Source organism: Octopus sinensis, linkage group LG5, assembly GCF_006345805.1.
Source record: "Octopus sinensis linkage group LG5, ASM634580v1, whole genome shotgun sequence".
In the NCBI taxonomy this organism is placed as follows: Eukaryota; Metazoa; Mollusca; class Cephalopoda; order Octopoda; family Octopodidae; genus Octopus; species Octopus sinensis.
This window is the reverse complement of record NC_043001.1, coordinates 2,287,602-2,304,739: the sequence shown is the minus strand read 5'-3', so window position 1 is coordinate 2,304,739 and position 17,138 is coordinate 2,287,602.

The following is a 17,138-nucleotide window of genomic DNA, read 5'->3' as shown; positions in this document are numbered from 1 at the left end:
AATCTAAATTTTATTGAAATTATATATATAAATATATATATATATATTAGAAAATCGATTTCCTTATTTTGTCAAATGTCCCAGTGGCTCATTAGAGGTAGTGGACAATTTCTGCTACTTCGGGGACCTAAATGGCTGTGAGGAGGATGCACAGAAAGTGCATTCACTAGAAAAAGAAATAGGATGGAGAAAATTGAGAGTTGGCAACCAAAGATCTTTCTTTCTTTCACTCTCTCACTCTATCTCTCTCTCTGGGAGAAAGGACGGCTGAATGATGCATGTATACAAACAACAACATTACATGGTAGTGAGAGGTGGGCCCTGTATGCAGATGGCATATGAAGGCTAGAGAGGAATAAAGCTAGTATACCTCACTGGATGTACAATATCAGTGTATATGTGCAGCAGAGCACTAGTGTATTGGGGGGGGGGTAAAGTTGGGTAGAAGAGGAATTAGATGCAATGCGCAAGAGAGAAGATTGCACTGTTTTCGTCATGTGATGCATACAGAAGTGCCAATCACTTAAAGTAGATGGAACTTGTGGAAGATGAAGGCCCAGGAAGACATAGGACAAAGTACTGAAGTCTGATCTCAAAATATGGAGACTTGCAATTGTAGAGGAGTAAGGGCAAAGGTACTTGGTGCACTGCTGAAGCTAAGAAGACCCGTCACAGCAGAATTGATACTGGTGCTGGTGCCACATGAAAAGCACCCAGTACACTTTGTGGAGTGGTTGGCATTGGGAAGGGCATACAGCCATAGAAACCCTGCCAGAGAACAGACAGTGAAGCCTGATCTGGCCCCTGGCCTGACTAGCTTTGGTCAAACTGTCCAACCATTTCCAGCATTGAAAATAGATGCTAAATGAAGGTCATGATAATGATGAAGATGATGAAATATGATGATTTCTTCATCTTGATGGATGATAGCTGTCCCATCAACACACACATCGCCCCCCATCACACAACCATTCTGTTGATGAGCCCTTAGATGACTTTTAAGACCAGCTGCTGACAGACAGGGTTTCAAACACAAGTGACAGATATTATTCAAGTTTCTCCTATATCTTTGCCCTTTGGAATCTGATTCTGAAGGAATGTTTGTTGTGAACTAACATATGTCTTTTAAGTCTTACAATGTTTGTGACGTATGACACAAGGTGTAAGAGATGGTTGGTGTCCAAGATGATTACCTATCTGGCTATTAGAATTTTCATGTGACTTCATATCATTCATGTGTATATATAATATACTAGCATTATGACCCTTCATTGCCGGGTCATAGTGCTAGTGCATGTATATATGTGTACATATTACATGTACATCTATATATATATATATATATATATACATCTACACATAAAATACAAAATACAAAGTTATATCTTGATATCGCTAGTGAAAACAATACTCAAAATATATAACACACTGGAATTGTAGGCCCGTCTCTTGCAATTTTGATCAATAGTATCTTGTCCTCCCTCTTGTATAGAAGTGTGGCTACAATCCAGCCTACCTCTACTTCTGGGGGACATTTTTAATTTTTATCTGGGACGTCCTACGTCCCAGATATAAAGGTAAAAATAAAATTTTTTTACTTTGCAAGGTTCGAGTCGAGTACTCCCTTGCATGCTCCGTTGACTCGAACCTTGCTTCTATTATAGCAAATTTACCGCCCCTGGTTAGATATCTTTCATAGTTGCACCAAGACACTTTTCGATTGTGCTTTCCTCCAGGTGTTCAAATCTTATTTTTCTCTACATTGTATACTTTATAGACAATAGTCTTTTCTTTAATTTAAGTTTTTATTTCGTTTGGTGGTATTATCCTAGATTCACCGTCTTTGTCGTTGTTTAATTTTAATGAGTTCGCCACCCACCAACGGCTGCAGCAAAATTCATTTTTGGACTTTCTTCTATCGAAGGCATTTTAACAAAAATGCTTCCGTAAAGACAGTGAAAATATTGTCAATTTCCCCAAACAGGGACACAATTCAAGTTTTAAACAATAACCAAAGCTCTTTCTCCCAAAGGGCGGTGTGGTTACAGTTTACAATTATTTAACAAATGCAACACAACAACGTTTCCCTTACGAGGAACCAACTAATGCGATAACAATAGTTAAACAGTAATAATAATAACAACAAACCTTCTGGTGAATCAAAAAGCAGTACGCAGTTGAAGCTATAGCCCTTTATATATAAGAAATAAACCAACAGCAGTACTCTGTAGAAGTGGCTGTTCAAGAAAACAGACATTACATACAGCCAAACTTCATATAGATATTTAATGCTAGCTAATTAGCAGATAATCTAATGTAAAAGCTGTGGTAAAAGGTATGTGCACAGCTCCATCTGGTGTATTCCATTTCTGCACACTAATTTTATTTTTAATTTATTCCCATTCATGTGAAACCATTTATTCAAGTTCAAGTCATTATACCAATTGCTATTTTTACTTTTGTTATGTTACGATTATATTATACTTTAGTTTGATTTTAATTATTATTAACTACATATAATTCAATTGTTATTATTATCTCTAATTTTTGTTGTTAAAGTGAAAGTATCTGACATAAAATAGAGAAATGTTTTTGTTTCACTTTTAACACGTAATACTGAAATAGTGGAGAAGATATGATATTGCTATGGGCTCGCCCTAGGCAAGAAGTTGAACATTTTGTTTTACCCATAAAACTACATGGACCCTAAGTAAGGCATGTGTAAAATTTGAATGAAATTGGTTGTGTAGTTCTCAAGTTTTAGGGAAACACACAGAGAGACAGACAGACACACATTCTCAGTTTTATATATATATTATAATGATGGATATTATAATGATGGCCTACGCTCTAGTGCAAGTATTATTATTATCATCATCATCATCATCATCATTTTCCATAGGCTTAATGATACTAATAACCTGGTGTTAGAACTGAGTTTGTCATTTCAATTTCTTATTACTGCTCTGCATGTGACAGATATTTTGCTCTGAAGCATATGTATATATGTAGGTATATATGTATGTATGTATGTATGTATGTATGTATGTATGTATGTATGTATGTATGTATGTATGTATGTTATATACTTATGTATATATATATGTATAAATGTATCTATCTATCTATATGTGTGATGTGTGTGAGTGTGCATATATATATGTGTGTGTGTGTATATAAGCTTGGACAACTACTGTGCTGATGACTCCTATAGAGGTAGAAACATAAGTGGACATCTGTCAAGTTGTCTCCAGAAAAGCAAACACTTTTTTCCCCTTAATGACATGTCAGTTTTAGACAAATTCTTTAAACTTCATCTTGTCACTTCTGCTCAATTGGAGGTGGTACTAAGTGCCACCAAGTGATTGTCCCACCTCTTCTGGAAGTAGAGATAACTGCACAAATCAGGAATTTAAGGTGCACGCTATTTAATATATCCATATTTGACTTTTTTGTCCATTTGTATACCTACATACACACACACACGCACACACACACACACACATATGTATACACATAAAAATATATATGCATATATATATATGAATATACATATACATACATGCATACATTATCATCATCATCATCATCATCACTTAGCGTCCGTTTTCCAAGCTAGCATGGGTTGTTTCTACAGCTGGATGCCCTTCCTAACGCCAACCACTCCGTGAGTGTAGTGGGTGCTTTTTATGTATGCATGTATGTATATGTATATTCATATATATATATATTTATGTGTATGCATATGTGTGTGTGTGTGTGTGTGTGCGTGTGTGTGTGTATGTAGGTATACAAATGGACAAAAAAGTCAAATGTGGATATATTAAATAGTGTGCACCTTAAATTCATGATTTGTGCAGTTATCTCTACTTCCAGAAAAGGTGGGACAATCACTTGGTGGCACTTAGTACCACCTCCAATTGAGCAGAAGTGACAAGATGAAGTTTAAAGAATTTGTCTAAAACTGACATGTCATTAAGGGGAAAAAAGTTTTTGCTTTTCTGGAGACAACTTGACAGATGTCCACTTATGTTTCTACCTCTATAGGAGTCATCAGCACAGTAGTTGTCCAAGCTTATATACACACACACACATATATATATGCACACTCACACACATCACACATATAGATAGATAGATACATTTATACATATATATATACATAAGTATATAACATACATACATACATACATACATACATACATACATACATACATACATACATACATACATACATACATACATACATATATACCTACATATATACATATGCTTCAGAGCAAAATATCTGTCACATGCAGAGCAGTAATAAGAAATTGAAATGACAAACTCAGTTCTAACACCAGGTTATTAGTATCATTAAGCCTATGGAAAATGATGATGATGATGATGATGATGATAATAATAATACTTGCACTAGAGCGTAGGCCATCATTATAATATCCCAGAGCCTAAGAACAGGTATGAACACCATCCAGAGTCGGTCACAGAGGGAGAGAATGTTACAATTCTATGGGATTATGAGATACATACAGATAGGCAAATAAATGATAACAGATCAGACATTGTCATAAAAGATCTAAGACAAAAACATGCTGGTTAATTGATACGACATCTCAGCGAAGGAATTTGAAAAACTGTTGGAATGTAAGGACCTTGAGATTGAGATATCTAAGATGTGGCAATTAAAAACCAAAACCATCCCTGTTGTTGTGGGCGACCTGGGAATAATCAAGAATGGCACTGATAAATATTTGACCAGATTCCTAGGAAACCAACTAAGAATTGTGTTGATATCAACCAGCCACATTCTCAGGAAGCTTCTCTCTATCTAATATATATGTGCCTTAGGTCTGTGGGTTAGACCCAAGTGGAAGATGAAATAAAATGCAAATCAATAATAGCAATAATGATAATCCTTTCTATTAAAGGTACAGGGCCTAAAATTTGGGTGGGAGGGGACTAGTATTTTATCAACTCCAAAAGGATGTAAAGCAAAGTCCACCTTGGCGGATTTGAACTCAGAACATAAAAACGGACGAACTGCCTCTAGGCATTTTACCTGGCATGCTAATGATTCTGCCAGCTTGCTACTTTAATAATAATAATAATAATAATAATAATAATATGTCTATGACAATTTTTTGCACAATTTTTGTCCACCAGATTTCACTCACAACATTGTATTAGTCTCAAGGGTAGAAATTTAATGCTATGCCACAAGATCTGAAAAAGTTTGCATTAAGTTCAATGATCAGTCAAAAATTCCTCTGACTGGAATGGATAAGTGTGCAAGGAATATAAAAAAACAGAGTGAGCACCTGCTTTATTCTTTTATTCTTTCATTCTTTTAAGGTGGCAAGCTGGCAGAAATGTTAGCACACCGGATGAAATGCTTAGTGGTATTTCATCTTGCTTTATGTTCTGAGTTCAAATTCCACTGAGGTCGACTTTGCCTTTCATCTTTTCGGGGTTGATAAATTTAGTACTAGTTGTGTACTGGGGTTGATCTAATTGACTGCCCCCCTCCCCCAAAATTTCATCCCTTGTGCCTAGTGTAGAAAAGATTCTTTTATTTGTTTCAGTCATTTGACTCCCAAGAGTTAATCTCTGTAAGCCTAGTACTTATTCTATCGGTCTCTTTTGCTGAACCGCTAAGTTACAGGGGCATAAACACACCAACATCCATTGTCAAGTGAAGGTGGGGGACAAACACAGGCACAAAAGCATATCCACACACACATATATGTGACAGGCTTCTTCCAGTTTCCGTCTTCCAAATTCACTCACAAGGCTTTGGTCAGCCTGAGGCTATAGTGGGACTAAACCTGGAACTATGTGGTTGGTAAGCAAGCTACTTACCACACAGCCATGCCTGCAGCTAGTCACACTAAGTTAAAATATCTTTTGCTACAATTCCTTATTTTGTATTTTTTGTTTGTTTTTTTCTTTAGTAAAAGACTCTTGATGAATTCTGCTTCAAAGAAAGAACTCATATTTGACTCAAAATTACTTAGACATCATCATGTTATGATCTTTAAAGAGTCTTTTCACAGTAAGTTTGGCAGTTCTCATTCACGCAATCATAGTGCCATTTTTATTTATTTTTTTACAGCTAAAACATTTAGATATTTGCACAATCTCCTTGCAGAACTCTACATTACATAACTATTAAAATGATCCGCCATATAGCTATGGTCACATTCATCAAATTCAATTATCTTCACACATTCTTATTCAATGCTAGTAACTGTATTTATCACACAGGTTTCCATGGCATATTTTAAAAATATTTATCTTGCCACATTCATTTCTGATATTATCTAGAATGACTGTCGATCGAAACAGCTGTTCCTTTGTTATCTCAAACTTTTATCTCAACTCTTTTGTCCTCTTCATGATAAACTTAATCTTTCAGTTAAAATTCTGAGGTTTATTCTTCAGAAGTAAATGCTATGATATTAGGGAAACGGTAACAGCAGATGGCTGAGGTAGCAGAGGAGTTGTCTAATGACTGACAGGCTATGAGTTCGTTTTATGACACCAGCACAACATAAAGTATTTTCAAAATATACTTTGCAAACATCTGTGATAAACACAGTCTCTAGCATGGAACAGAACGAGTGAAAATGAGTGAATTTAATGTCTAGGGTCATAGTTTTATGATGGGTCATTTTGATGGTTATGTAATACAGAGTTTTGCGAGGAGATTATCATCATCGTCATCATTTAACACCTGTTGTCCATGCTGGCATGGGTTGGACAGTTTGACAGGAGCTGGTAAGCTGAGGGACTGCACCAGACTCCAGATTGATTTGGCATGGTTTCTATGGCCAGATGCCCTTCCTAATGCCATCCACTTTACAGAGGATGCTGGGTGCTTTTGTGTGCCACTGGCACAAGCACCAGTTGTGTGACACCAGTACATGCCATGACTACATTTTCACTTGGCTTGATGGGTCTTCTTCTCAAGCACAACATATTGCTGATGTTCTCATTCATTTATCCTTGCCTCCATGGGGCCCAATGCTTGCAAAGAACTTTTTACATGCCACCAGCATCAGCCACATGGCCTTCATAAGGCCCAATGCTCAAAAGGTGCTTTTTATGTGCCACCAGCATTGGCCACGACAGGTGTCATGTAATTGACAAGTAATTATGTAAACAACAAACAATTTTAGCTCCAAAAAGTATGAGGCTATGAATGCATAGAATGAAAAGTCTAAAATTTCCAATCAAAAGGTTCTTTCTATGACTGAAATACTTAGTGATAAAAGCACATGACCCGGTGGTTAAGGCGTTGGCTCAGGATCACACGGTCATGGGTTTCTATTCCTGGATCAGCTAAGATGACACAGCTTTAAACAAGGCATTTCATTTCATGCTATTTTAATCTACTCAGATGTAAAGGAATACCAGCTATTTGCCTCATGCAACTCTCTCTTTTTGTCTGTCTGTCTGGTTCTCTCTCTCTCTCTCTCTCTCTCACACACTCTCTCTCACACACACACTCTTTCTCTCTCTCCCTCTCTCTCTTCTCCCAGCTGTCACATCTTTCTTTTTGTCTGTGTCCTGGATGGAAAGGCTGAGAGGATGTCCATGTCATCTCATGATTATAGACACACTTAAAACACTCGATGATTCGCGTGTATCTGCTTGCAAATGATGGTCTTGCTTCTTTCTTTGTCATTCTGTGTTTTCTAGATATTCAATACTAAACACATTTATCTATCTGTAAATAACTCCTTCCCTAAACCTGAAGCCATCACCAATAATTGTTAACCACATCCATCTGACCAGTATGAGAGGATCTGTGAAGGCCATGGGCAGAACCCCTTCCCATAGGTCAGTAGTTCTCAACCATTTTCTTACCTATGGACCCCTTTGATTATATTTCATTCTGGTAGGCCTCCATAGGCATTCAATGTTTAAAAATTAGTTTTATAGATGCTCCTTTCAAAATTCTTATTTTTATTTTCACCCATTCCCTTGTGTAGGTTTGCCATAGAACTCTCTGAGAGAACAGGTTTCAGTAGTTGGAAACTTGTTGATGCAAAACTTTAGAAAAAGGAAAAAAAAAACCTAGCTGCTTCTTGCACTCAATCCATCTCATGCAAAATTTTTCATGGACCCTTAAAATATTACAGCAGATCCTTAATTTACTATTGTATTTGTGTGGATCCTCCAAAATCTCGTATGGATCTTGGTTGATAACTGCTGCTAAAGACCAATCCCATTTTCCACAAAATTCGGTTGTTGTTAGGAAATCGATAAATCTGGAGATTAACAGAAGTAAACAATGAGTGCATTATTGTTGTTGTTGTTTAATCCCATGTTAATCCTAGATCAAGGTAACTTACGATTAAAGAACTCCGGCCATGACCATTCCATTTTCTCAAACATAATAAACTCTGGATTACATTAACTGATGTGTCTCTTTTTTCAGATGGTAAAGTGCGAGTTTATGGGGAATTGACTGCACTTTTTAGCACAATAAGAGACCACATTGAGGATCTGTCATTTGGCTCAATGGAAACAAGCCAAGACGTGGACAGCTCATGAAAGCTTGGCAAAATGAACATAAAATGATTTAAATGATTCAAATGATGATAATGGTGATAAAAGAGTATATTTATTATAGTAATATAGCATCATAAAGACATCTATTAGGGCACACACATATCAATGTGGCTATCGGAATATTTCAAGTTCCATTGATTTCACTATGGTGAATAGGAATAAACCACTGGACGGCTAGAAGAGAAACGATAAAAATGACAGCAGTCTTTTACTCAGATACAAATAGTTTGTTTTATTGAATTGGGGTCATAGATTTTTAGAATATTTGTCGATAACCTATAAGGGAAAGGACGTTTCTGTAGAACTAAGTCATCAAACAGGAATGACACAAACATGGTGAAACACTGTTTTCAAAGTCCTCTGACTTCAAAGGGTTGAGTGTGTTTTCAGAACACAACACCTGAAAGCTGAAAGAAGAATTCTCCTAAAACCAAAACCAAACCACTGAAGCATTTAACTTAAACAAATCTGGGAGAGCCTATTAAGAATGAACTTGTGAGACCCATGGAAATTCCACAGAATGAAAAAGATTAAGAGAAACTATTTAAGAAAGAAAGAAAGATTTGCATTTTTAGTTTTATTTTGCTAAGTATTTCACTTCCAGTCACAATAATATTTTATACGACTTAAAACATTTCCCTCTACTAAGCACGTTATGTTTCTCTTTTTCTCTCTACCTCTTCAGCAAACTTTTTAACCCAGTAATTCCCATCCTCATGTCTTAAACAATTCTCTCTATCTCTTCACCTCTCACTTCCACTAACCATATGAGTGACAGCATAGTGCATCGACTGGCTATCAGCTCTTTCACTCAATCTCACATTTCTTCTTCCTCTTTCTCACTCCTCCTCCTCCTCCTCCTCTATAACAAACTAAAGAGTAAAGTGTGAATGAACAGGTAGAAGAATAACATTATAGCTTTTTTTCAATAAATAAATATACCTTTCCAATTAACACACCACCACCACCACCACCACCACCTCCACCATCACTATAGTTTTCAGTAACAAAGCTCATTTCAGTTTAGTCCAGCTGTTTGCTTATATCTACTTCTTGTTGTTGTTGATGTGTCTTTACTCTGACAATAAGAATGCTTTCTACTTTCCTGTCTCTCAATAAATCTGCCTCACGTGTACATCTCTGATAATCTGCCTTTCTTTAACCTTACCACCAGAACATCACCCTCTGCTAAATATTGTATCCCAAACATATTTCTTTACCTTTTCTTCCTCATCCTACAACACATCGTTAACACTTCTCTCTCCCTCTTTTCTCTCACTTTCATTTTCTCTTGCTCTTTGACTCTCCCTTCAACTACCCATTTATCCTTATTGTACATCTTTCTCTACTTCTTCCTCATTTCTTTCTTCTCTACTCTTACTCCCCCTCTCTCACACTCATTTACTCCACTTCTTACTTACTCTACCTCCACCTCTCTAACTAACTATCCTGATTCTCACTGTTCTACAAACACATGATAGTTAATTAGAACTTTCACAGGCATCAGCAAATGATTTGTTTGCTAAATGTTGTAAACAAGAGCCAGCACTATTATTTAGTTTCATTGATCCAGGGAGGCATTAACTGAAGAGACACAAAAAAGTCGAAATACCAGTGTCTGAAAGTCTCCTTGTCTCAATGAACTGTATCATCAACAGATAATGTCCAAAGGAGAAGGAGTTCTCCATATGCAAAATACAAAAAAATGCAACTAACATTATCATGTTGCAATCTACTGGAACATATTGTGAATGCATGTGTATATTATCATCTAATTTTATATCAAGTGCGTGTGTGTGTGTGTGTGTGTGTGTGTGTGTGTGTACGTGTACACGTAGCCACATTCATATGCCAAGTGCTGGAATGCTTCATAACACATTTGGTGGAACGAGGCAACGACAGATGTATCTACACGCTGGAAAGAGAATACAAATATTTCATTGATTAAATAAGTCCTCACATCGTTATCACATGATATATTAAAGAATTCAGTAAAGAGAAAAAAAACTAATAAGTACTCAATAAATGGTTGCAAGGGTGTCTTTCTTTCTTTTATTTTTCACCGTAAAAGGTTATAACTGGATGTGACAGGTAGAAGGAATATTCAGCTTTAAACAGCAAAATTCAAAGGAATATTTTGAAAACAGGATGATATGTAACATGATATGTCAAACTATGATGAATAATGATACAATAAGATGGCTGCTGGGGGGAGTTTATTAAAACAAATTGTGTTGAGGGATACCTAATATCTGGTGATGAATTTATATGAGAGAGATCATTATGCGTTTCAGAAAAAAAAAATTAGAATATGTATTGATTAAACAAATATCTGATTATACAGTTGATTTGATGAATAATTAATTAACTGGATTAATAAATAATTATGTAAATGGAATAAATGCATATTTGAGTAAGTAGTTTGTTGCCCACTGAAAAACTTTGTAAATGACTAATAATTGATTAATAAACAAATCAATGATCAATAATTATTAATAATTGATACAAGCACAGATGTGGTTATGTGATTGAGAAGCTTACTTTCCAACCATGTAGTCTCAGGTTCAAACCCACCAGGTGTCACTATGGGCAAGTGTTTTCTACCAGAGCCACAAGCTATATATACATATGTGTGCATGTATGTAAATATGTGTATATATATGTGTGTGTATATATATATATATATATATATATATATATATATATATATATATGCACATACATATATGTATGTATATATATATGTGTGTGCATGTATGTGTGTATGTATATATATATAGGCATTCAAAGCCAGTGAACAGCAATGACAACACCGGTTTGACTTTGAATCTCTTTAACAATTCAAAATAATGAATTTAATTCCTCTTAATTCTACCTCAGTTCATCAAATTGTATTTATTTGTATTCATTTATTGCTACTTAATTTTTGATATTCAATGTGCATTTTCGCTTTTTTTCTTTTTACTTTCCTCATATCTTATGCACAGGTAGTTTCTATTTTCGTTTTGAAACATTTCTATTATACATACATACATACTTAAATATATATATATATATATGTATGTATATGTATATGTATATATATATATATATATATGTGTGTGTGTATATATATATATATATATGTAGGTGTGTGTATGTATATATATACATATATATATGCATGTATATATACATATATATGTATGTATATATGTATATATTTATATATTATTTATATGATATATATATATATATATATATATTATATATATATATATTATATATATATATATATATATATATATATATATATTATATAAAATCACTTGAGCTATCTTTGGAATATCTTTAAGAACTTAATACAAATAATGTATCTCTCTAAGACTCTCACTTCTCTACAATGAGTATATCATCTCAGAATTAATCCACTGTTATAATGGCATAATGATTATCTAACTAGATATAGATCTAAAGCTAAGCCTCATAAACCGAATTCACATTTACAAATAGAAGTAAGTAGAAACATAACCTGGATTCGGCATCTCTTTGGCTTCTCTGTAGCTACACTGATCTCCAAAACATTGTCAAAATATTTTAGGAATTTTCCCCACTGCACATAACATAAACATTGAATATTTAACAAAATAATAAATTTTTTCTAATTTTCCTAACTTTACAGAAATCTAGCTGATTCAAAACTGAATTAATTAATATAAATTCATCAATACAACAATTGAATTCTAATTCCCTCAAAAACCTGTTCCTTCAAATTACATTATTGAGAAAATAGTTTACAACTTGACAGTTGGCTAACGTCAAGAGCAGTTCTAAGACAAATATTGGATTGACTTCTGACACTTTTAAATTTTGATATAATGTCCAAACCTACACCATTAGAAACCACAACAAATGCAACAACTGTGGCTAGCAACATCTGCAAAAGGATATATCAATCTGCACTTCACAATTTAATGTGGAAAACATTATTCAAAGCTAAATCTTAGAAATATGAGACAGTGAAAAGTTTTAGCGATGCTATTTGTCAAAGATCAAATTTTTAACAATCATTCTGAGAGGACTCCAACTGTCAGGACCTTCAGACTTTTGCACTCTGTCTAAACTGCATCAACACTCAACACATAACTTCATCCTCCAATACTTCTCCACTTATCCAATAATTTGGTCGGATTCCAATAATAGATTATCTTCAGTATAACTTCTTCCGTATATAATTTTAATTCATACTTGCCACTTTATTTTCTAAATTCTTTCCTCATATTAATTTCATTCTCTCTTATCTTCTGCTCCTTTTTTTTCCTCCAGTGCTTCCATGGTTTCCCAACTAAATAAATATTTTATTTAATATCCCTAGATTGATCTATTACAGATCATATGTTGGCTAATTTTAACATATTCGCACATGTATTGATGCTATTTTCTGATTAAACTAATTAATTCAGAAATATATTCCACAGCCTCATTTTCAGCTAATTAAATAAGATAAAATCCTTTAGTTTAAATTATTTAAGAAATATTTTCTTGTAATATCATCATAAATCCATTCTCTTATAGATTTATAAAATAATGTACCACCCTATTTCTCAATATCTTCTTCATCATATTGTCTTTTATAATATCTTACTTTAATTCCTGAACTAAGAACCATTTAGGGCATCTTTCAATTCCGTGTACTTTATTCAATTACAGTAGAGAATAAACATTCAGCTAAGAATTCCTCAATCATTGTAATGTTGCTTCCATATTCTTTATTTAAATTAACCAACGAACTTGCATTGCCTTTTTTTAACATAAACTATTTAATCATATTTACAAATTTAAGTTAATAAATACTTCCTCACTATTAATCCAATATGGAAGCGTTCTTTACATAATTAGCTGAGATATCTTTTAATGCTACTTAAATGAGTTATGTCTTACTCATTAAAGATTTAATGAAATACAGCTTCACAAACTTCTTTGTTGAATAATTAAAACTGTTTACAAATCTATTTTAAATATCTAAATTGCACTAATTCTCCATTACTATTTACCTTACTGGGTAAAGATTTCTTCATCTCCATGAATATTTTTCACGTATCACATGCAAACTTTTTATTCGAATTTTCTTCCTACATTCCACTCGCAGTGTCACTATATGTTCTGAAGTTATCTGTAATTAGCTCTTTCAGCTAATGAAAGAGTACATCCCAAATTAAACTCTTCCATTTAGCCATGTCTGGTGATTATCAATTTATCTTCCTTCACTTAAAAAGTTCTTCAACATGAAACTATTTGGTAAGCTGCACAAATGCTTATCCAATGAACCTTTGAATACTACACCTGTTTTCTGCTAATTATTTTTTTCTGTCACTTGGTCTATATTCCAGACTCTAACCAACCATAAGTTTGATGCCACCAAGTTGTACCATACTGGATGCTGGAATGGATTGTGGAGCCCATACTGAGACCAATTTTGGTTGAATGTCACACTTTACCATGCCTCCGCTTTCTCACATACACTCAAGCACACACACACACACATGCACACATGTACAGAACATATTTCCTTGTGGTTCCATGTAATGGGAGAGAATGCAAATTCTTATTCCATACCCTACAAATGACCAAGATATTTGGCACTATAAAAATTTGCAAGACCTTCTTATGATCAAAAGGAGGATGAATAAGACAAGTTGCTTTCCTTCCTAACCTTGTTACCAAGTGGAAGGGGGGGGGAGGCAGTCAGAATTTATTCTAAATTAAAAAGCAAAAGGGTACATACAAACATACATACATATAACATACATACATACATACATACATACATACATACATACATACATACATACATACATACTTACATACATACATACATACACACATACATACATACACACATACATACAAACATACATACATATGAAAATACATACATACATACATACATACATACAAACATACATACACACACACACATACATACATACATACATACATATAAACATACATACATATAAACATACATACATACACACACACACACACACACACACAAACTCACATGCACAGTCACACGCACATATACAAGGAAGACATGTATGTGCATGCATATATGTAGACTTGTATACATGTGAACATTAAGCCATGCTTGCATGCACGAAAACATTGGAAACAATAAGCCAGAGAAGGATTCTGTAAAAATGTTATTTTAACTTAATTTTTAAAGAAAAACCTAAAAAAAAGAGGAAAAAGCATAATATTGAGAATAAATATTCCAAGTGAGATTACAATAGGAAATTATTCTATGGTAAGAATCAGATTGAATGATGTCGTGAGGGAACTTATTACTGCGACAATATTCAGAGAAAGAAAGAACTGTGACAGTAACAGATGCATGAGCAACAGGCACTGAGATAAGATATTAATAATGATAATAATAATAATAATAATAAGCAGAAGAAGGAAGAAGAAGAAGAAGAACAACAACAACAACAATAGTAGTAGTAATAATAATAATAATAATAATAATAATAATAATAATGAGAAGAAGAAGAAGAACAACAACAACAACAATAGTAGTAGTATAATAATAATAATAATAATATAATAATAATAATATAATAATAATAATAATAAGCAGAAGAAGGAGAAGAAGAAGAACAACAACAACAACAATAGTAGTAGTAATAATAATAATAATAATAATAATAATAATAATGATAATTATAATAATAATAACAACGAAAAAAGCGCACGAGCAATTGGCTGATAGGTGGGAGGAGAAACCTCTGCACGGCAAATATGTGACCCGCAGCAAACAAGCTGATGTTGACCAGAAGCAAGCCCATCAGTGGCTACGGAGCTCAGGGCTAAAAGCAGAGAGTGAAGGTTTCATCCTGGCTGCTCAAGATCAAAGCCTATTAACCCGGAACTACCAGGCCAATGTGATGAAAAATGGAGCAGACCCAAAATGCCGATTCTGCAATGACATGATTGAAACAGTGGACCACCTAATCTCTGGATGTAAAGTCTTAGCACCAGTGGAGTATAAATTAAGACATGACAGAGTTGGCCAATATCTCCACTGGCTAATAAGTCGGCATTACAATATCAAAAAACTGCCGACAAGTGGTATAATCACCACCCTGAGGCTGTAACTGAAGGAGAAAATGTAACCATTCTGTGGGACTTTCCAGTACATACAGACCGAACCATCAAGGCCAATAAACCAGATATTGTTGTGAAAGACCAATACAATAAAGTTTGCTTATTGATCGACATGAGCATCCCCTGTGATCATAATATTTCAGCGAAAGAGTTTGACAAGATCAGAAAATATAAAGACCTACTCATTGAAATTGAGAAAATGTGGCATCTCAAGGTGGTTACAATACCAGTGATCGTAGGAGCACTAGGAATGATCAAGAAGGGAACTGAAAATTATATGAGAATGATCCCTGGCTTACCATCCCTGCAAGAAGTGCAAAAGATTGTCTTAACTGGTACATCACACGTATTGAGAAGAGCATTGTCAATATGAGAACTGTTGCTGCTCATGTATTTTAATCTAACTTAAAAAAAAAAAAAAAAAAAAAATGAACGAACTATTGAGTTTGGTTTAATGACCTACCAATGTATACTATGAGTTTCTTTGCCCTAGGAGTTGGGAAGACACTCGGCAAGAAATGGAAGCAAATTTGAAAGAAGAAAAAAAAGTAATAATAATAATAATAAGAAGAAGAAGAAGAAGAAGAACAACAACAACAACAACAACAACAATAGTAGTTGTAATAATAATAATAATAATAATAATAATAATAATAATAATAATAATAATAATGATAGTAACAACAACAACAATGATAATGATAATGATAACAAAAATGAAAATGGGTATACCATCTTGAGAAACGATACTCTGAGCATCAAGATCAGGAGCTGTATGTTGAATTGCTATGTCTACCTTGTGTTAATGTATGGAAGTGAGGCATGGTCTATAACATCAGACACGTGGAGGGAGGTGATTGGAGAGCTGTGGAATGTGGTTCTGAAGGAGAATATTGAGGCTAGAATGGAGAGAGAAAGTGTCTAATGAAGAAGTGATGACCCCTGGATTGTGGAAAATAGGATATTGTTTTGGGAGAAAAGGGCCAAGCAACTGAGATTTCTTTGTCATGTGATGCGGAAAGAGGACCTGGAGAATTTAGAGATGGTCAGAAAGGCTGAAGGGAAAATAAGCAGAGGAAAGAGAACGATGATGTGGAGGTCAAGCTTGACGAATTGGTTGGAAGAAATAAGCGTGAAACATCAGGAAATGGAACTGTTAGAGAAAACAAAGAAGAGGGGATTGTGACAGGACATGATAGTCTTACATTCTGGACATGGCACTTTGAAAAACAAAAACTAATAATGATGATGATGATGGTGGTGGTGGTGGTGGTGGTGGTGAGCTGGCAGAAACGTTAGCAGCTGGGCAAAATGCTTAGTGGTATTTCGTCTGTCTTTATGTTCTAAGTTCAAATTTCCGCTGAGCTCGACTTTGCCTTTCATCCTTTCGGTGTCGATAAATTAAGTAC